Genomic DNA, 23,483 nt, shown 5'->3' with positions numbered 1-23,483 from the left:
GATAGTTTCTTGTGCAACCCATACCCATGATGTGAGTGGTAGTTTATTGTGTACCCTATATTCATCCTGTGAGTATAGGGTTCACAATTCTTGTTTGGATTCTTGTAATGTTATTTGTCTATTTGTAGTCACAGTATTTGTGCGCCCCTTGAGGGACTTGAATTAGAGGGGGGTTGAAATAGCCTAAGCTACTCTATCCCTTTGAGATTTATTTATTGCTTATCTCAATAAACATACTTGAACTTGAACTTGGGTACACAATGAGTTCATTTGTACTCCATACTCATCATCAAGAAGTGTATTTTACCAGCATTGTAATATAAATTAAGAATAAAAGCTTAACTGGATTACAGACCCATAATCAAAATAAGAGTCATCACTAATTATCATGACAAATTCTCTAGGCTACACTTCCGCCTTCGACAAGCTGCCGCCGGATGTGGGTATAGTTTATTGTACACCCCCGCACCCCCAGTCCTGGAAGGGCGGGCATTGGGATGTGGACATGTGTACCATTATTCCCCCCCCCCCCACACACACACACTCGATCCTCTCCTGTTAATAATAATAAAAATTAAAAATAATAACGTTAATAAATATTATAATTAAAACACTTACTGTAATACCCTAGTGCTTGAATGAAGGTGAAGGAAAGACCCAATAAATGTGTAAGTGTATTAAAAACCAAATTTTCGTTGGGTGAGCTGGCAGGTGAGCACCACTTGCCAGCTCACCCAGTAATGAACATCACCTGCACACTGCACCGAACCACTTGCCAGCAGGTGCAGAAGTACGATGGAGAGAGCAAAGTATACCATATTTCAAGTATAATATTAAAGATATATTTAGGATTTAATGTTTTCGTATAAAGTTTCAATAATACCTTTATTTGATTTTTTTGTATTATTTTCTACCACAGACGTGGCCACACATTAACAATGCTAACTATCATATATACATTTTCTTCAGTCCGCCATGGACTCTAACCCTTTCCACTACCGCCCACAAGATGGGTATAGGGTGCATAATATAAGAACTAAACTAACTCCATTGATAGGGTTAGAGATTTGTTAAACATATAGTTCAGGGATTTATTGAACAATCAACCACATAAGGTGATTGTAGTGTTTTTAAAATGCTAGGCTAAGCTACATACGTAAATACATAAATACACAGATTTACGTATGCCCTACATAAAGTGTTCGATGTGTCTTTTACATAGTGTCATTAACGTGCATTTACAAAGGTGAAATTGAATTCTGAACACATACATACACATATATTTGTCTCTTTTACTCTGACAAGGTGAGATAACTGATAGAGAAACTAGTGTGCAATTAAGCACTTAATCACTGAAGGTGATTAAGGTGCTTTCACAAGCTCAGGTTATAGAGTTACATCACATACATTCATTGTATAATTGATACGTTACATCGTCAATCTAGGGTACAAGTTCAATATATCATCAAGTGTTCCAGTACTCAAATAGTAATTACACAGTTTAGCATAGCGCTTCATTCATGTATGTAAGAGAGAAGATTGTTCAAATATATTACATGCACATCCGGTACATCGTCCACCTTCTTCTACAGAACCGTCGGTATAGCACTGATACACATCGTTACCCATACTCTGAGTACTTTCAGTGATGCTTCACAGTGTTAACTGTTTTAATAATGTAGAGTGTACATTATCTTTCTTGGGTGCATTTACAAAATCAACTGCTAGATCCAAGTTATCCCATGGAGTAATTGGTTGATTAATCGTTAATTGAGTTGGGTACATATTTAATATTTTGATGGAGTTGGCTACCTTGTAGAACCAAAATGCATTCACGCCGAAAACTGTGCTAATAGACAAAATTATGGTAGAGATATGGGTCTATAATTATCTGAGTGTGCTTTGGGGATGGGAACAATGACACTGTCCAATCATCAGGTAATACTCCTTCACTTAAACTCATTCTGTACAACACTAAAAGTGGATTACCTGGTACTTGTGAGACTAATCTCAGTAAACTGTAAGTAATACCGTCCTCTTCAGGAGCAGTTGACTTATTTGATTGTGCTACACAGCCTTCCCGGCTTGGTGCCTTCTTTGGTAATTACTTATCAAAGGCAGCTCCATACGAGGAGCTGCCTCGTATGGGCCAATAAGTCTTTTGCAGTTACCTTCATTCTTATGTTCTTACTTACATTTACTGATCTTTATCATCATCATCATCATTTACAGAAAGAAATTAACATAAAAAGTAGTCATTTTAATACACAAAACAGAAGTAGATATTATGTAAATTATGATGCAGGATAGGATCACTATTAAGAACTTAATTATAAACCACAATATGTTTTATATCGTCAGAAATTCTGATACATACCATATATTTTCAAATATTTACAATTAAAGTATTTATTTAGGAAATAAGTATTTTAGTTACCCTAGTTAGCTCTGAGAACACACATTGTTGCAGCAAGAATTTCTTCCCACTAATCTGAGCGATGCTAATGACGCATTGGACTTGTCATGAACAACAATCAACTACAGCACCATCTATATCAGAAGATATTCAAAATATTCTTGATGTCATTCAAATTGTCAATACGAGAACAGAATACATAAGAGTTAGTTTAGTGATGTCAAAGGAATCATATTGACTGACCGAGCCCCATTGTAAATATCCGTGGCTTCCTGACCATAAAGGTACCGCCGCGGATAAGGGTAAGGAGGGTACCGTCGAGGGTAAGACACCGGATGTACCCCATATACAAGCCACACTAGCCATTAGTTCATATAAGCTGACAACTTACCCAAATAAACATTACTTCCTAATTATATATATATACATATATATATATATATATATATATATATATATATATATATATATATATATATATATATATATATATATATATATATATATATATATATATATATATATATATATATATATATATATATTATGTAAATTATGATGCAGGATAGGATCACTATTAAGAACTTAATTATAAACCACAATATGTTTATATATATATCCTACTCACACTCATCCTAGCACAGTAATTTATTGTGCAACCCATACCCATCCTGTTACCAATAGTTTGTGCAACCCATGCTCATCCTGTTACCTTTAGTTTATTGTGAAACCCATACTCATCCTATGAATGGTAATTTATTATGCACCTCATACTCATCCTGTGAGTCATAGGACATTGTGGAACCCTTTCTCATCGTGTGAATCTTTGTTTACTTTGCTTTCCATACTCTGCTCTCCGATAGTTTCTTGTGCAACCCATACCCATGATGTGAGTGGTAGTTTATTGTGTACCCTATACTCATCCTGTGAGTATAGGGTACACAATGAGTTCATTTGTACTCCATACTCATCAAGAAGTGTATTTTACCAGCATTGTAATATAAATTAAGAATAAAGGCATAATCTTATTATGTACCCATAATAAAAATAAGAGCCATCACACTATAATTTTCATGACAAACGGCCTAGACTCCACTTCCGCCTTCGACAAGCTGCTGCCGGAGGTGGGTATAGTTCATTGTACACTCCCGCACCCCCAGTCCTGGGAAGAGGGGCATTCGAATGTGGACATATGAACCATTACCCCCAACCCTTCCCTCTTAATAATAATTGAAACACTACACTACACACTATATGTTCATTTAATATTTCAAGTATAAGACTCAAGATATATTTAGGATTTAACGATTTAACATTGTCTCAATCATACCTTTATTGCACTTTATCATCATTATTTACAGAAAGAAATTAACATAAAAATGTAGTTAATTTTAACATACAAAACCGAATTTGAACATTGTTAATTTTGATGCAGGATCACTATTAATAAGAACTTAATTATAAACCACAATATGTTGTATATCATCAGAAATTTGGAAACATAATATATATATATATATATATATATATATATATATATATATATATATATATATATAAATGGAAATTTAGCACATTTAAATAATGTTATTAAGCTTAAGAATAAATTACATAAAATTAACATAGTAAAATGACTGGGATACAGATGGATCAGTAATCACATTACAAGTCCAATTATTTCCTAACTGAAGTCTGTAACGCACTATCATGTCATATTTCATAATACAAATTAGGTAAGAGATATGCAATATCAACACAAAATCGTCAGCTACTATTTCCAAAACACATTTATTATATAGCATTAAACTGCTCTTTCACTTCGGGGGCGCTTACGCTGATATGGTTTTTTGGCAATTCCAAATGTTTTTGGGATTGAAAAAATTTTGTTTTTGTCATACATTTTAGTATTTTCATTATAAGGTTTTCTTGATATAAAGCACCATAAGTAATCTCTCTTTTCATCTTTAGTTTTTTGGTCCCAAACTTCCTTAGGAACCAGGTACTTATCTAAATTGGATGATATTATATAATTGCCTTCTCCGTGTAATGCTCTCCTCAGATCTAGCATTTGGAGCGTTGAAACATTGCAAATTTTTTCAATTAATTCTGGCAGTTTTTGGGGTTTCCAATCAATAGTCAGTTTCAGGATATGGTTTAGTGACTCACAATTGTTATTAGTCCATAACGTGTCCATTTTGGCTTTTGCGTGAGGTACACACACATAATTCCATAAAGAAGATTTCAAACGACTATCAAAATAATCTTTGAACTTTGGGTATTTGTAAAAGTAAAATATGAGATTGTTGATTCCCCTTTCAAACTGATCCTCACAAACACTTCTAACTAACCCATTTGTACCAAATATTTTCTTTTGGATACGAATCCTATCGGTGTTCGTGCATCCAATATTATCCGTTAAATAGTGGCGAACATTTTCTTTCAGATGGTTACTACACAATAACAATGTTGCCTTCGGAAAACAACACATAAGTGCCTTTCTTAACGCGATTTCCTGATCACTACCAATCATTACATTCGAGTTGTTAATACAGTTATCGAGTGGTGATTATTATTAACGTGGTGATTTATATAGTCTGTAAACAAGTACTATATCTATAAAATATAAAACTTATTTTAATTATCCTGCACTTTAAGAGACCACAAGCATTCTTACTCTCATTTATTTTTGTAGCAGAAATGTTTTGTCTATATTTATTTTATGGAAATTAGTGGTGTTTGAGCAAGCTAATCAACGTCAAAAATGTTTACGTTGTTGTTCTTCATCTGTAGTACTGAGCTCTACACATATGGGTAGCTTTGCCGCAGGCTGTTTACTGCTCTGAGAAATAAACATAAATCATCATGCCTGGAGCCCGCGGTGCCCGGCGCCTTGCTGTGGGAAGTCAGAGATGTTTATGATTCTGGTCTAGGAATACCGTGGGATTTCACCAAAATGTGTTGTATACAATGAAATGATTATACATTGCTATGTTGTGAACATTGTATACAGTACCTCAAGATATAAATCCCAAACCACTTAACTAGCTACCAGATTCCTAATTAATTCCCTACTCTCTGTAAATGTCTTCCTGGTGTGTGTGTGTGTGTGTGTGTGTGTGTGTGTGTGTGTGTGTGTGTGTGTGTGTGTGTGTGTGTGTGTGTGCGTGTGTGTGTGCGTGCGTGTGTGTGTGTGTGTGTGTGTGCGTGTGTGTGTGTGCGTGTGTGCGTGTGTGTGTGTGCGCGTGTGTGTGTGTGTGTGTGTGTGTGTGTGTGTGTGTGTGTGTGTGTGTGTGTGTGTGTATACACCCACATATGTGTTGTATGTGGATGCTGAAGTTCAGTCTCTTGTCTATGTATAGGTCAAGGAACTTTCCATAATCATTATTGCTAATGTTAACATTGTGTATCTGAAGTTGAATTTGGTTTCAGGATTTACTTTCGAACAAAAATAGTAGTTGGTCTTTTTTATGTTTGATGTGAGTTTGTTAGTTTACATCCATGAGTGGACTTTTTAAATCTATTATTTTCATTATTATATAGTGCGTTTGGGTTGGGGTCTGAATAGAGGAAGGTAGCATCGTCAGCACTTATGTTTACACTTATTGGAAGTATCTAAGTATCAACTAAAGTATCTTCACACTTGACTTAAACTTTAGTAGCTATTTTCTGGACCATTCCTCAAGTTTCGGAGGTCAACGAAGATGGAATTCACATGAAATGGCTTATGTTACCATCACTAATAATGTTGTGTTTTCTGTCTAGCTTCAGACACGGTTATGTTACAATTGTGTCTTAAAGAGTTGCGCGCAATTAAGCATGATAGAAATCACTTAATTACAATTAATGCAGGATGGTAGAAAATCACTTACAATTAATGCATCAAGTTTGGAGACTTGAATTGAAATTGAAATTGAAATAAGTTTATTGAGGTAAAATACACACAAATGGATGAGGTAGCTCAAGCTATTCTCACCCCGTTCAGTATATCGTGTTAATACATACATAGACACACACACTTGTACACATTTTAGTGTAACAAGCAAGGCAAATAGTTCTGTCTGATGGGTAGAGGCAACTGCACTTGCAGCTGCACCCGTGTGGCGGTGTAGGAAACCATCAATGTATATGATTTGAGAGAGAGAGAGAGAGAGAGAGAGAGAATGATCTGTGGACAGAGCATCAATATGGCGTAAGGTATTGGGCTTTGCCTCAAGATGAAGCATAATAAAGAACCCGAATATCAGGAGAAAAAATTACATTAAAAACTGTCCACATGATACATATATATAATCATGTTTTAAACATTTTAATTGTATTATTTGCATATATATATATAATTAGGAAGTAATGTTTATCTGGGTAAGTTGTCAGCTTTTATGAACTAATAGCTAGTGCGGCTTGTATATGGGGTACATCCGGTCTCTTACCCTCGACTGCGGCGGTAACTTTATGGTCAGGAAGCCAAAAATATTTATAGTTCAAGTTCAAGTATGTTTATTGAGACAAGAAAAAAATACATCTCAAAGGGATAGAGTAACTTAGGCTATTTCTACCCCCTCTACTTCAAGTCCCTCAAGGGGCGCACAAATTCAGTAAGTACAAATAGACAATTAACATTACAAGAATCCCATTTAACATTGCAGGTTAATATAGTAAGTACAGCATACAATTGTTACACTCTTGGGGCAAAAGTTTTGTAGCTCCTAAGTATACTGTCTATCATACCATTATCACACATACAAACAATTTGATGTGGTACATTACTTATTTCTATAGTTATCAATAAGTTGACACTATAATACATAATGTTCTAAGGTGTGGGCGTGCGGCATACTACATAATTTACACTCCTTATCTTTTTCACTGACATCAACTCCGTATTGCCAGATATATTTGTATCCTAATCTTAATCTCATGTAAATTGAATCCTTCCAAGTTGACTTTCCTTTATCATAGGTGAAGGACGAGTTTGTATTTATTACTGAATAATTCTTAAGTGTGTTACTACTATCCACTATTGCCATTCTTTTTATCATTTCTTCATCTTCATTTCCTCTTATTATTCCTCTTACATCTGTCTTCATTCTGAAATAAAAACCTTTGACGTTACTTTGCATATATGTACATTAATTATAAAATTGATTGGCTTGTGTGCAGGCCTTCACACTCCCTGAGCGAGCCATCAAGTAACTATAAAAAGGCATATATCTTCACTTTCACTTCAGTTATATTTATACCAAAGTATTAACATGCAGCTTATATGTCTTTCTGATGACATAAAAAACTTCGTTTTTTATAATATATAGATTCAATTAACATTGATTTTCAAAAGGTCATAGTTCCCATCGAAAGGGAGAGCGTCGGCCAAGAAGCCTTGTTTAAAATATGAATATTTTTCCTCTCTAATAAGGTATAATCTCTGTGATGCATTAACACAAACTATTTTATATCTGCCTTTCTGATAACATATATAAATATAATCTTTATTTGTGAATATTTGTTAATTAAGCAATATATCAGAGAGCGTGTAGGGTTCGGTGTTCTATGAACGAAAAGGACTGGAGTAGTTTAAATAGCGAACGCATACCAACGAATAACGCTAGTATCTATATAACAAATTTATTGTCATGTGGAATTGATTTAACTTCCAGACACTTTTTTTTAATAAATATTAAATATTTTGTGGCTGTTTATGAAAAATATTATTATAAATACACATTCTACTTGTTAATATTACCAATTAAATTTGCGACAATTTGAGCCATGAAATACGACGACTGGATCACTGTGTACAGGAGGCTGTTATGGCAGCAAACACTCTCCAGGCGACCATATATCTTGGATAAGTCGCTCCACACAATTGTCGCTTGGACCGTCGACTTCCTATGGCGTCACCTCTCACATATTTACGTCTCATTTCGTTATGAAATTAGATTATTTCAGAGAAAAAATAGGTTTGATCATGTTCTACGTGTAGCACCAACATTATAGTAAGTAAATATACCATATTTCTTCATTACTTACGTAATGCTAATACGTTTTGGGTAGTTTTGGCCTGATTTGGGATGATTGGGGTAATTCTATGGACCCTATGAATCGAGTTAAGCATACTAATAAGTGCACCGTTAGTGCTTTTTTTGGGTCTGAAGCCATATTGGCAAGGGCTAAGTATATTGAGTTTGGCTAGATATGAGTAAAGCCGCTTATAGATTAGTTTTTCAAAAATTTTTGACAAGTTTGGCAGGATAGATATAGGTCTGTAGTTGTTAACATCTGTGAGATTACCACATTTGTGGACAGGCGTTACTCTCGCTTTTTTTAGAATATCTGGGAAGGTTTGGAGTTCAAGTGACTTGTTGAAGAGCAAAGCAATAGCAGGGGCTAAAGATCTGGAGGCTTTTTTGTAAATTAAAGTTGGTATCTCCTCAAGGGCACCAGACTTGGTTTAAGGGAAAGGATTATCTCATTGACGTCAGTGGAATTAATAGGCTTTAGGTACAGAGACTGTGGATAGTTACCTGATAGTCATTAATGTCTGTACTGGAAGATGGAATATCATTTGCAAGGGATGAACCAATGGAAGAGAAGAACCTATTGAACTCAATAGCAGAATCAGAGGCTGAAAGCTGACCATCGTTATTAGACAGGAGAGTCGGTTTGTTATTTAAAGACTTCTTTGATCCCAATATTTGAGAAATTGTTCTCCAAGTTTGTTTAATGTTGCTCTTTATTTGGGTAAATTTATCTTCGTAGTATTTAGTTTTGGCTCGTCTAATTATCTTAGACAGCAATAATGAGTAATTCTTTGAGAATTCTTTGGAGACAATTCCTAACCTATACTTCTCCTCAAGGTCATGTTTTTTATTAATAGATTTAAGTATTCCCTTTGTAAGCCAGGGATTGTTAAGCCTTTTGGTTGTGACTTGTTTTGTAAGCATAGGACAGTGGGTATTATAAAGGCTAAGAGTTTTTTGCAGAAAAGATTGCACTGCTAGGTTGATGTCCACAATGTTACCTAACTCGGACTCCCAGTTGACATTATCAGCAGCAGTTATAAAATTGTCTATAGCAGTTTCATTGTGTTGTCTAAAACGTATCACTCTTGACTCAAGTGGTGGTTTGCTAATGTTAGTTAAGAGAAATGTGGGGTAATGATCTGTAGTGCTATCGGTGATTATACCTGAAGTAAGCGGAGAGGTTATGTTTGTCCAGATGTGATCTAGAGTCGTGGCAGTGCTATCAGTGATTCTAGTAGGTCTAGTGATTAAGGGTATGAGGAAGCAGGAATTCATACAGTTGAGGAAGCTAACAGCAGTGGGGTGTTCAGGCTCGCAGAGGTCAATATTAAAGTCCCCTGCGATAATTAGGTGGTTTTTGTTCAGTCTGTTATCAAGTATTAGATTTCTAAGGTTTGAGTTGAATTCGGACACATCAGTGTTAGTAATTCTATAAACTGCACCCACAGTCAGGACAGACTCGGCACCCTTGACTCTGAAGCTGGCGAAGATATACTCCCCATAGCAGTCTCTGGTTCTAATTTCTTTTAAGCATGTTAGTTCTTGGTGGTAGTAAAGAGCAGTGCCACCACCTCTCTGAAGTTGACGACAGTTGTGAATTGCTGAGTAGTTAGGCATGTTAAAGAGCTGAGTAGTATCCTCTTTCAACCATGTTTCAGTAAGTATATTAAAAGAGAATTTGTTGTCAATAGCTTCAATCAAGGCACTAACATCATCGAAGTGTTTACCTAGGGATCTAACGTTCAAATTGATTACAGAGATATTGTGATTATGAGTTAATACATTGTTTACATCATGTGCTGCAAAATATCTGCAATTTAGATCATTAAAGTGATAATTGTCATAGATAGTGGATAAGAGGTTAAGTTCAGGGTCTATACTTGTCTGCATAAAAAAAGCTGATTGCAGGAAAAACAAGGGAAGAAAGGCAAATAACAAGGTAGAAATAAGCTATAAAATAGGGAAAAAGATGTACACAATACAGAACAAAGCAAACTCAAAAGGGGCTTACAGGGGTACAATGGAGTAAGGGAGTATGGCTAGGCTAGGCAACCTAGGTAATAAATGAGATTAACGAAAAAACATATAAACATGGACTATACAAAACACAAGATATAGAAATACAAAACAAAAATATAAACAAGACTAAGCAATACAAAAACAAATTGAGCAAAAATGAAAAATGAGGTAGATTGCTTACAAGTACTCTCAGGTACACTGTAAGTAACAATTTGCAATTTGAGATGCAGGCAAAACCAGGGGTACAATGGAGTAAGGGAGCATGGCGAGGCTAGGCAACCTAGGTAATAAATGGGATCAAAGAAAAGTTGAATAATAAGCATAGGCAAATTTAAGCTAATGATTATTAACTATAAATAGTTCAGTTATGACTGTATAATTAATAAGACCTGAAGAACTATTTATGCACTCAATTAAATAATTTCAGTAAATGACTAGTTAAGAGTAAGTTAAAAATTAAGTCAGAAAATGAAACAATGAGACTTAGGAAACCTAGCCCCACTAGTTGACAGGGGGTTAATTAAGTTAATTCACTGGGAGTGATAATGAGCTGAGACAGACCACATTGGGAGAGGAAAGCGTTGAGGTTCTCTTCTTTAGTAATTGTGAACATTTTGCCCTCTGCGGTTTTTCTCACCTTTATCAGTCCATCTCTAACGAAGCACTGATGAATCGCATCTGGGTTTTTTTGACGGTTCAATTAAACGTTCAATTACCCCCTGACTCTGTGGATGGTATGGGCTGGAAACCTTATGAGTTATTCCATGGTCCTTACAAAATTGCTCAAAAATATCAGACTTAAAGTTAGTACCATTGTCAGTTTGCACGACCCGAGGCAGTTCAAAAGTGGAAAAAAATTGCAGCATACGAGCAACAACAGTTTTTGCTCTAATGTTCCTTACAGCAAAAGCCTCTGGGTAACGAGTAGTGATACACATCATCGTGATTAGGTAAATATTACCAGACTTATTTCTAGATAATGGTCCAACACAGTCCATTACCACATGAGAAAATGGTTCCTCTGGCACGACAATAGGCCTTAGAGGAGCTTTAGGTGGAGTCTAGTTTGGTTTCCCAACCAGTTGACAAACAATACACACATTACAAAATTTTGCCACATCGCTTTTCAGCTTGGGCCAGAAAAAATACTTTAAAATTTTGTGATACGTAATATTTATAATAATAATAATATAATAATTTTTATTTAGGTAAAGGTACATACATAAAGAGATTTTACAAAGTTTGTTGGCTTTATAGATAGAGCTAGTACATACAATGCCTAAAGCCACTATTACGCAAAGCGTTTCGGGCAGACAATACCTGACAGACAGACAGACATTTATACCTTGATGTCCCCCATAGGATCATCATGAGCAGCTGCCAAAACTCTTTCTCTATAGCAGGTCGGCAACATAACCTGGTGGACTACCTCCCACTCATTTGACAAGGGAGCACTCTGTGGTCTCCATTTTCTCATCAAAATCCGATCATTGTAGTAGTACCCAGTTGCTGCGTCTACAATTTCCTTCATAGAGACAGCTGTCTCATGACAATCTGCAAGAGTGGGGTCAGCTTTCTGTAACTCACTCAAGGAGGCATCTAGGCCTTGGTCAGATGCTATTGGCCGAGGCTCAACAGTGTTCTTCTCCACCTCCCCACTACTCTTGGTAGATGGTGGTGGCAGGCTCTCCACAATGTCCTCGGCCACGTCATCGAGTCGGGTCATGAATGTGTCCGCGAGGTCCACTTGGTTTTCACCACTCGGAAAGTTCCTTGTGTCCTCGGGATTTACCACCTTGGCAAGCACAGGGCTGCCCTTACATTTAAGTCCCATAGACCTGGTCACTGCGCACGCAGGGTACACAACATTATCCTCTGCGGCGGGTGGATCCAGGCAAACCTTAGGGGTAGGCAACATAATAGGCAGTCTGGAGTCCCCTACCTTATCCCCTGCTAAATCATTACCAACTATTTCATCAACATTAGGGAAAGGTAGGTATGAAGTGACTCCGGCTGTACAAACACCCTTGTGGAAATCAGATTCCAGGGTAACCTTATGGAGGGGTACTGCTCGAGTATCACTAGTGACACCCTCGACCAGTACCACCTCTCCAGTGTCGAGAGTGTTGGCACCTTGCAACGCACTCTCTAAAATTAAAGTCTGGATGGCACCGGTGTCTCGGAAGATCACCACGTCCTTCCAGGAAGAACCCTCAGACAAAAGTAGTCTCCCTTTCGATAAGAATGGGGTAAGCAAGTCCAACCACTGTGGGTTGGAGGTCTTACTCCCTAACCCTTCTGAAGGCCTCAAGCCCTGTGTCACAACTAGAGCATTGGGTCTTTTTTCTGGGTACAGTTGCCAACAACAGCTAATAGTGTGGTTTGGACGATTACAGTGACCACAAAAACGTCGGGGAGAAGAGACATTACTAACAGAATTACCCTTCGGTTCACCCTTAGGTGCCGTGGGGCTAGACACTTTAACAGGGTTAGTTATGTCTGAAACAGAAGGTGCATTAGTTAAAGGGTTAGAATGAGCTGGTCTGGACTGGCTGTGGGTATAAGTTTTGCTACTCTGTGGGGTATAATTATTTTTATAGGGCCTTTTGCCCGCCAATTGGTAGTTTTCTGCCAACTTGGCCAAATCTTCTATTTTAGAATTTACCTCTACCCTTCCTCTAATGTAATGTGAAACATTCTCTGGCATAATATCTATAAAATGCTCCATTAAAACTAAGTTCCTGAGAGCCTCGTATGTTTCGGCTTTCGCCAAGCGAATCCATCTATCAAACAATCTAATTTGATCATTAACAAATTCAGTGAGCGGTTGGTTGTGAGTAGGCCTAAGGTTGCGATAAACTTGGCGGTGAGCTTCAGGAGTAATTTCATATGCCCACAAAATACATTCCCTGACTTTATCATATTCAAAACACTCGTCATCAGGCATGTTTATAAAAATATCTTGTGCTTTACCCCTAAGTCCTCCCTGTAGGATTTTCACCCACTCTTCCTTTGGCCAGTTCATGGACATGGCCAATCTCTGAAAATGGTTGAAAAACCTTTCAGGGTCTGACTCGGAAAATTCAGGCAAATTATGTTTTTTCTCATAATGCCTGGGGTTTGAATCCCCGGCAGGTGGAGGTCCAGTGGCATTCGCTCTAATTCTAGCCTCCTCGGTTTTGAGTCTTTGCTCCTCTAATTTTATTTTTGCTAACTCTAGAGCTAATTCTCTATCCCTATGAGTTGCACTTTCTGCTTGGCTAGGCTGGCATAAAGGTGTATCACTTGCCAATAGTTCTTCATCAATACAATGTTGTAATATTTCATTCACCAAAGTCCTCTTTTTATCCGCGTCATTTAATTATTGGCCAAATTTGCCTAACAATACTAAATTAGACTTGGTAAGTTTCTTTATCTCTCTATGTATTAACTCATAATCACAAACCCTCTGTAATCAATTTGAACGTTAGATCCCTAGGTAAACACTTCGATGATGTTAGTGCCTTGATTGAAGCTATTGACAACAAATTCTCTTTTATTATACTTACTGAAACATGGTTGAAAGAGGATACTACTCAGCTCGTTAACATGCCTAACTACTCAGCAATTCACAACTGTCGTGAACTTCAGAGAGGGGGTGGCACTGCTCTTTACTACCACCAAGAACTAACATGCTTAAAAGAAATTAGAACCAGAGACTGCTATGGGGAGTATATCTTCGCCAGCTTCAGAGTCAAGGGTGCCGAGTCTGTCCTGACTGTGGGTGCAGTTTATAGAATTCCTAACACTGATGTGTCCGAATTCAACTCAAACCTTAGAAATCTAATACTTGATAACAGACTGAACAAAAACCACCTAATTATCGCAGGGGACTTTAATATTGACCTCTGCGAGCCTGAACACCCCACTGCTGTTAGCTTCCTCAACTGTATGAATTCCTGCTTCCTCATACCCTTAATCACTAGACCTACTAGAATCACTGATAGCACTGCCACGACGCTTGATCACATCTGGACAAACATAACCTCTCCGCTTACTTCAGGTATAATCACCGATAGCACTACAGATCATTACCCCACATTTCTCTTAACTAACATTAGCAAACCACCTCTTGAGTCAAGAGTGATACGTTTTAGACTACACAATGAAACTGCTATAGACAATTTTATAACTGCTGCTGATAATGTCAACTGGGAGTCCGAGTTAGGTAACATAGTGGACATCAACCTTGCAGTACAATCTTTTCTTCAAAATACTCTTAGCCTTTATAATACCCACTGTCCTATGCTTACAAAACAAGTCACAACCAAAAGGCTTAACAATCCCTGGCTTACAAAGGGAATACTTAAATCTATTAATAAAAAACATGACCTTGAGAAGAAGTATAGGTTAGGAATTGTCTCCAAAGAATTCTCAAAGAATTACTCATTATTGCTGTCTAAGATAATTAGACGAGCCAAAACTAAATACTACGAAGATAAATTTACCCAAATAAAGAGCAACATTAAACAAACTTGGAGAACAATTTCTCAAATATTGGGATCAAAGAAGTCTTTAAATAACAAACCGACTCTCCTGTCTAATAACGATGGTCAGCTTTCAGCCTCTGATTCTGCTATTGAGTTCAATAGGTTCTTCTCTTCCATTGGTTCATCCCTTGCAAATGATATTCCATCTTCCAGTACAGACATTAATGACTATCTTTCAGGTAACTATCCACAGTCTCTGTACCTAAAGCCTATTAATTCCACTGACGTCAATGAGATAATCCTTTCCCTTAAAACCAAGTCTGGTGCCCTTGAGGAGATACCAACTTTAATTTACAAAAAAGCCTCCAGATCTTTAGCCCCTGCTATTGCTTTGCTCTTCAACAAGTCACTTGAACTCCAAACCTTCCCAGATATTCTAAAAAAAGCGAGAGTAACGCCTGTCCACAAATGTGGTAATCTCACAGATGTTAACAACTACAGACCTATATCTATCCTGCCAAACTTGTCAAAAATTTTTGAAAAACTAATCTATAAGCAGCTTTACTCATATCTAGCCAAACTCAATATACTTAGCCCTTGCCAATATGGCTTCAGACCCAAAAAAAGCACTAACGATGCACTTATTAGTATGCTTAACTCGATTCATACAGCTCTTGATAAAAATGCGTTCCCTGTTGGGTTATTTGTGGACCTGCGTAAAGCTTTTGACACTGTCAACCACCAAAACCTTCTTCTTAAATTACATCATTATGGAGTCAGAGGACACTCCCTGCAATACCTCAAATCCTACCTTACTGACAGGCTCCAGTATGTTTCTGTGAATAATACAATTTCTCTCACCTTACCCATCAACATTGGTGTTCCTCAGGGCAGCATACTTGGCCCTCTCCTCTTTCTCATCTACATTAATGACCTTCCAAATGCCTCCCAACACCTCAAACCAATTCTATTTGCTGACGACACAACCTTCATTTACTCCAGTCCTGACCCCCTTGCTCTAAATGCCACAGTAAATACTGAGCTAAATAAAGTCCATCTTTGGCTAACTGCCAACAAACTCACCCTTAACATTGACAAAACTTTCTATATTCTGTTTGGCAATAAATCCTCTAATCAAATAAATCTCAAAATAAACAATACCCAAATTTGTAACAAATTAGATGGCAAATTCCTTGGCATTCTCATTGACCACAAGCTTAATTTCCAGGGACACATTCTAAACATATCAAAAAAAGTTTCAAAAACTGTGGGCATTCTTTCTAAGATCAGATATTATGTACCACGCCCTGCCCTGGTGACTCTCTATTACTCCCTTATCTATCCATATCTCAACTATGGTATTTGTGTTTGGGGCTCTACTACCCAAAATCACTTACGTCCTCTAATTACTCAACACAAAGCTGCTATTAGGACAATATCCAATTCTGGCCCCAGACATCACTCGGTACCCCTACTTAAATATCTGAATATGTTAGACATTAAGTCACTGCACATTCTCTCATGTGTATTATACATATATAAAACGCTAAACTATAATGCCAATCCTGATCTCAAAAGCTTCATAGAAGGTTGTATCAGAACCCATGAGCATCACACCAGAAATAAATACAGTTTTGATATTCCTAGAGTACGACTTAATCAAACTAGAAATGCTCTACAAATCAAGGGGCCCAGAATGTGGAATGACCTTCCCAACCGTGTTAAAGACTGTACCTCTCTCAACCAGTTTAAGTTAAAAGCGAAGCTATACCTAATAAATTCCCTGTAACCTACCTTACCCTTCTATTGTCAACCAATGTCTGTTTTTTTCTTTAAAGAGCGCTGTTTGTCGACATAATTGTATTTGTGCTGCTTTTTCATCTATGTTTTCATTTCTTGTTTTCATTCTACTCATTATGCTCAATTAGTATTAAGCTTGTCATTTAAGTTTATCATGCCCGAAACGCTTTGCGTAATAGTGGCTTTAGGCATTGTATGTACTAGCTATACCTATAAGTTAAACAATCCTTGTAAATATTTATTGTATGTATGTACCTTACCTAAATAAAATTGTATTGTATTGTATTGTACTGCTGAAGGCTCCATTGCCAGTCTCTGCATTTCAGATGACATCACTAATAATTTTAGCTCCCAGCCAAAGGAAAAATTAAAAAATAAAAATTGGAAAAAAAAAAAAAAATTTGCACGGCCCCTAACACAAGGCCACACTAACCTTAATCGTGAAGAGATCCAGCTGAGTGTCCAGTCAGTGCAAGAATGTCCTTTGCTAGATGAGTTGGACCCTAGGCTAGCACACAACCGTTCTGCGGAAAACAAAAAATTTTAGTTTTGGCACTCAAGAATCTAATTTTTTACACTTATAATGTTCATCCCGGACAGGCCCCCACTTGTTATAAATAATATGTGGTGGGCTTCTATGTTATGGGGGACTGGTACTATTAAGGGGTAAGGGTAGTTAGAAGACAGAGTATCAAATATGGGAGAGCTAAAAGGTCTGGCCCCCAAAATAAACTATCCACAGTAATAATACCTTGCTACTAGACCATATATGTCAGTCTAAGGGTTGATCAATGCACTCCCACACAGGAAGAAGGGATACTCCTATAATTCATGTACTTATTTATTAACCCCTTAACAGCCCCCCATATACACTCCCACCAATAACAATAATAATAATAACTTTACCACACTACCTCACGTTAAAAGCCTTGGTCCACATAAACAGGATACAAGGTTTACACTGAGAACAAGCTAGGGTAAAGTACTACTGGATAAGCACTGAAGCTGGATGCAGCTTAGGGTAGAGACACCACGTGGTACCCTAATACAAAACACAACACTTAGGGGTACCCAAAACACTGGCAAATACTACCCCCAGGTCTCACCAATATTTACTACCAGAGTAGGTACACTTAAAACGCCCCATACTTAACTTAATGGTACAGGAACTTCAGGTAAGGGAAATAAGTAAGAGGAGAAGGGAGGAGAGTAGGGGTGCAACCACAGAGTAGGTCTCGTCCCCACGAACGCCAGCCAGAGAAGAACACTCCTAGCGACCAGCTGGGCCTCCCGCATGTCGTGGTGCTGGAAGGAGCCTAATTAATTAATCGTGCAGCTAAGCACATTAAAAATCTTCCCCTATGCAACGTATTGTTACTTTACAAATTATTAGAAAGTATTAGTAAGCAAAGTTGGTGCCTATGTTATTATTTAATAATCAACCCCCAGCTCAGTCTTTAAATGCTCTTTGAGAAACAATAATAGTCTTACATCTGGCAGGGAAGATACAGACAATGACGCATAGGGTTGCGTTCAGCTATACTATAGTTAAGTTTAATAACTCAATTTTGACCTCTGGTTTCCACTAAAGAACCCAGGGTCGTAACAGAATGTCTGGAAAGGTTTGGAGTTCAAGTGACTTGTTGAAGAGCAATGCAATAGCAGGGGCTAAAGATCTGGAGGCTTTTTTGTAAATTAAAGTTGGTATCTCCTCGAGGGCACTAGACTTGGTTTTAAGGGAAAGGATTATCTCATTGACATCAGTGGAATTAGTAGGCTTTAGGTACAGAGACTGTGGATAGTTACCTGTAAGATAGTCATTAACATCAGTACTGGAAGATGGAATATCATTTGCAAGGGATGACCCAATGGAAGAGAAGAACCTATTGAACTCAATAGCAGAATCAGAGGCTGAAAGCTGACCAACGTTACTGGACAGGAGTGTTGGTTTGTTATTTAAAATCTTCTTTGATCCCAATATTTGTGAAATTGTGCTCCAAGTTTTTTTAATGTTGCTCTTTATTTGGGTAAATTTATCTTCATAGTATTTAGTTTTGGCTCGTCTAATTATTTTAGATAGCAATAACGAGTAATTCTTTGAGAATTCTTTGGAGACGGTTCCTAACCCATACTTCTTCTCAAGGTCGTGTTTTTTGTTAATGGATTTAAGTATTCCCTTTGTAAGCCAAGGATTGTTAAGCCTTTTGTTTGTGACTTGTTTTGTAAGCATAGGACAGTGGGTGTTATAAAGGCTAAGAGTTGTTTGTAGAAAAGATTGCACTGCTAGGTTGATGTTATATTCTTGTGCTGCACTCAGATTTTGCCAGTGGAGGCTAATAGATCAGCATTAAGTATTTTGTTCCCCCCTAATTCCATGTATGACTGGCCATCCTGTGAGGTGAGGATGTTGGATGAGCTTGTAGCTGGTTTTTGATCTACACTGTGTGATCCTTTATACAGAATAGGGAAGCAGCACATTGCTGTGTATAACTAAACATGTTAAAAAATACATTGTTTGAGAGGAGTCTTGTAGGAACTGGTAAGAGTAATTATAATATAATGTTTCCATGATTCAGTGCTTACCTCTTGTGAAAATCACGAAGAGTTGTTTAGTCAGAGTTGATTTGTTTTTTGTATCGAGGCTGGTATTTTCTAAATTGATTCCATGTATGTCTAACCATCCTGTGAGATGGGAGTATTAGATAAACTTATAGCTATGTTCCCCCTGTTTTTTTTTATCTTTATTTGTATTTGTTCTCAACACTTTTTATTCTTTATGCTCAATTAGTATTAAGTTCTAGATATTAATGTTTTTCTTGCCCGAAACGCATTGTGTAATAGTGGCTTTAGGCATTGTATGTACTAGCTCTATCTATATATCAATCCATTAATGTAACATCACTTGTATGTATGTACCTTACCTGAATAAACATATTTATTTTATTTCATTTTATTTAGTTTTTTATCTACACTGTGTAATATTCCATATAGTATAGGGTAGCAGCACATTGCTGTGTATACCTAATCTTCTTAAAAAAAAAAATCAGTAATAAAGATTTTACATTATAGTTTGTATTATTACAAATACAGTACTGTATTATCCTTATTAAATCATGTTGACCATGAATCATTAGGATCTCATGTTGATATGTAATAGTCATATTTCATTTTAACTGCTAATCCATGCTAATCATTCATTAAATTGTGCATTATGTCTCAATTTTTCACTTCCTTGGATATACTGTACAGTACAAAAAGATAGGATAAAAATAAACCAGAAATATTTCTTTCATTATATTTTTTATTTAAATAACTGCATCAATATTTTTACAGCTGACAGGATTTGTTTTACCATACAGCTGCATTATTTGTTAAAAAAAAAATTTGGTTTATTGTTACACACAATGGTGCTACATAGCTTTCCCAGCTTGGTGCCTTCTTTTAATACTTACTGATTAAAAAATAAATAATAAATAAATTTTATTCAGGAAAAGTACATACAGTTGATTTACAAACATAATGTTGGATTTATAGACAGAGCTAGTACATACAATACCTAAAGCCACTAATACTCATAGCATTTCAGGTAAGGCGTGGGGGGAAAAAAACATTTAGACTAAAACTTAATAGTAATCGAAATTAGGTATAAATTGTGTTGAAAGAAGGAATAAAAAATACAAAAAAGGGGGGTTAACATAGCATAAATCAGCAATTGCACATGTTGGTGAACAGTATTGTTTAAAAAATAGCAAGACATGGGTTGACATTTAGGGGGTAAGTTAGGTTACATGAAGTTAATTAGGCAGTACTTGGTTTAACTCTTAAATTGGTTGAGAGAGGTTCAGCCTTTGACATGATTTGGGAGGTCATTCCGCATTCTGGGTCCCTTGATTTGTTGAGCACTTCTAGTTTGGTTACACACAGCCAAATTGTGTAACAGGAAGAGGTCTTGGACACAGATTTGTTCCATGCTAAATGTAGAGGAATCAGCTGAGTATTCCTCAAATAAAATAAGTTGCCTCAGCTTATAAGGTAAATAAAATAAGCATTTCTCAAATAAGTAGCTGCCTCACCTCACTGCCTTACTGCTACATAGCCTTCCCAGCATGGTGCCTTCTTTTGATAATTACTTGTTCCACACCCAAATTGTATAACAGGAAGAGGTCTTGGACCCCTACTTCCCTCTCTCTTTTTTAATAGTCTATATAGTCATAATTTTAGCTTTAAGTATTCAATGAATAAAGTTTTTGACATTTTTACTCTTTTCCTTACCTAACATCATTTGTGCAGCATATTTTTACTTTGTCTCACCCAGATTTAAATTCAAAATAAAACCAAACTAATAAATTAGAAATGGGTATGTATAGCTAAGGTACACCCTTACTACTAGGTGAACAGGGGCATTTGATGATAGTAAATGATCCCATCAGGCAGGGCTCATCACCTTCTCTCATATTTCATGTTCACCAGTGTTTATTTACTTAATAACTACGGGTATAATATCTTGCTATTATAAAACTAATTCTACTATCATAAAAGACATATTTACTTTAAGTTTCAAGCAGAGAATGCATATATAACTAACACGAAGGACTCCTCTTCACTAGATTCAATGTTTATAATCTTTTGTTTATGTTCCAAAATCTTAAAATCGATCCCAGTGTTATGTAGTAGAGAAAAATTGAGTTATATCCAGTTTACGTAAAGCTACCAGTGGTCGAAACCACACTTAGATCCCGGAATGAACTTAGGAAGGTTTTTCCACTTAGTGTAGCTACAATACCGACGTAGCCGCCAGGAAGGCGCTAAGAAGGAAAACATTCGTAGCTAAGAAAAAAACCTTCGTAAGTACCTTCCTGAATCTGGCCCCTGGAATACGATCTCGTTGCGAAGAATCGTTGTTATAACCAAGTACCCATTTTACTGCTGAGTTAAACAGTGGCTACAGTTAAGGATTAGCGCCCAGTAAATCTTCCCGGGCCAACGAACCCATGACAAAGCGCTCGCGAAACGCCAGGCGAGTGTCTTACCACTACACCACGGAGACTGTTTTGCAATAGTTGACAAAGGCATAGTCTTTTGAACTTAAATTTTTAAAATCCAATTGGAAAACAACATCAGGGCAAATGGGGTGGGGGGGGGCATAGACAAGCCGCCGGCTTCCTGTCCTCGTCGAGGCCACTATATAGTGGTAGTGACCCTCAGGTAAAAAAAATCAGTTAAAGTCTTTACATTGCAGGTCCTTTTTACAACAGTTAGTGTTGTCTAATGTTCTTAAATTTTACATATTATTACAATTATTATTATTCTGATTGAAATTTCTTTATTATACGTATTAGTTAAACTTATTATTAGACAAACAGCCTAGCTGAATTATTTTAAGTTATGTACTATAGCTTTTTGTATTAGTGGCCGTAATTCAATATATACTCTGTAATAATTATTAGGCCACTGTATAATGTTCTTTTATATATTTTTAAATAAAAATTATCATAATTATTATTAATATTATTTTATTTGTATATTCGGTCTCCTTTACATAGTTATGGCCGAAACGTTGTTTATGTTTGGTGGTCTGATGAGCTTGTCCCGAGCCGCGGTAAATATCTGCTAACCACAAGAGAATTTAGCTATTCTTAGACTTATAATATGACTTTAATACCGACCAATAGTCAGTACACGAACGTACACACTGTGTGTGTGTGAACCGCGAGAAGAATCCTTGTGAGAGCCATTTTATGAACCAAGATCACTGTAACCGTTCAGTAATTCCGTGCTAGAGTTCGACGCCATCACATCAACAGTCATCACCGACACACTCGAAAGACAAAGCATAAGACAGCACCCTGGCTTAATTATCGTGCCCATTGGCAGTGTTGTGGCTCCAGGAGACTCCAAGTCATAAGACAACTCCTGCAGTCATCACGGGAGGCATCTCCCGTCACGCAGGGTGCAGTCGCACCTCCACAGATCTCTAGTATCAGCTCTTGATACTGGTAATGGCTCAAAAGGGCCACCACTTACGGGCTATTCATGCCCGTGCCACCTTTTGGGTGGCTTAATCTTCATCAATCTGCAGTCATCAGGAGGCGTATATCACCTTTACACACCAAGCATAAGACACCCAAGCTTATTACCCCAAGTGGCAGTGTTGTGTCTCCAAGAAACGCCCCCTCCTTCACAAGAAGACAACTGTAGTGGGACAGCCAAAGGCTTGGGACCTGTGCAGAAATATCCCTGCAAAAAAGTATATTACAATTACAATCATCGAGAGGAGATACCCTTCACACTCCAAGTATAAGACAACAGCTGGGCTTAATTGTCCTTCCCAGTGGTAGTGTTGTATCATAACGAGACTACCCACATTACAAGCAAGGCATCTTTTGCAGTAATCACAAGACGATATCTTTCACCCTAACTGCACAGATCTGCACAAACATTATTTGTCTTATAAGACAACACCCTGGCTTAATTATCCTACTCAATGGTAGTGTTTTTGTCTGCAGGAGATGACTCATGTCACAAGACAACTCCTGCTGTCATCGAGAGGAGATAACCATCACATACCAAACATAAGACACCAGCCAGGCTTAATTATCCTACCCAGTGGCAGTGTTGTTTCTTAACGAGACTACCCACATTGCGAGGCATCTCTTGCAGTAATCACAAGAAGATATCTTTCAACTAACTGCACAGATAATAAAGAAAATGAACCATCACCAGTGTCCAGTTTGTTGGAAAACATTCAGTCGTATTGGAAGT

At 37.1% G+C, this 23,483-nt stretch overlaps 1 long non-coding RNA gene across 1 annotated transcript; it reads right to left on the bottom strand.

The window, feature by feature from the left end:
- Nucleotides 1-7,415: 7,415 nt before the first annotated feature.
- Nucleotides 7,416-8,434, bottom strand: LOC138373278 (uncharacterized). Its single transcript, XR_011231100.1, has 2 exons — nucleotides 8,154-8,434; nucleotides 7,416-7,501 (listed from the first exon to the last, which is right to left on the bottom strand). It is a non-coding gene; the product is annotated as an uncharacterized lncRNA (long non-coding RNA).
- Between the last annotated feature and the right edge of the window lie 15,049 nt (nucleotides 8,435-23,483).

The sequence above is a fragment of the Procambarus clarkii genome, chromosome 41 (genome assembly GCF_040958095.1).
Source record: "Procambarus clarkii isolate CNS0578487 chromosome 41, FALCON_Pclarkii_2.0, whole genome shotgun sequence".
NCBI lineage: Eukaryota > Metazoa > Arthropoda > Malacostraca > Decapoda > Cambaridae > Procambarus > Procambarus clarkii.
Note: the sequence above shows the minus strand (reverse complement) of the source record. Positions and strands in the feature narration are given on the sequence as shown.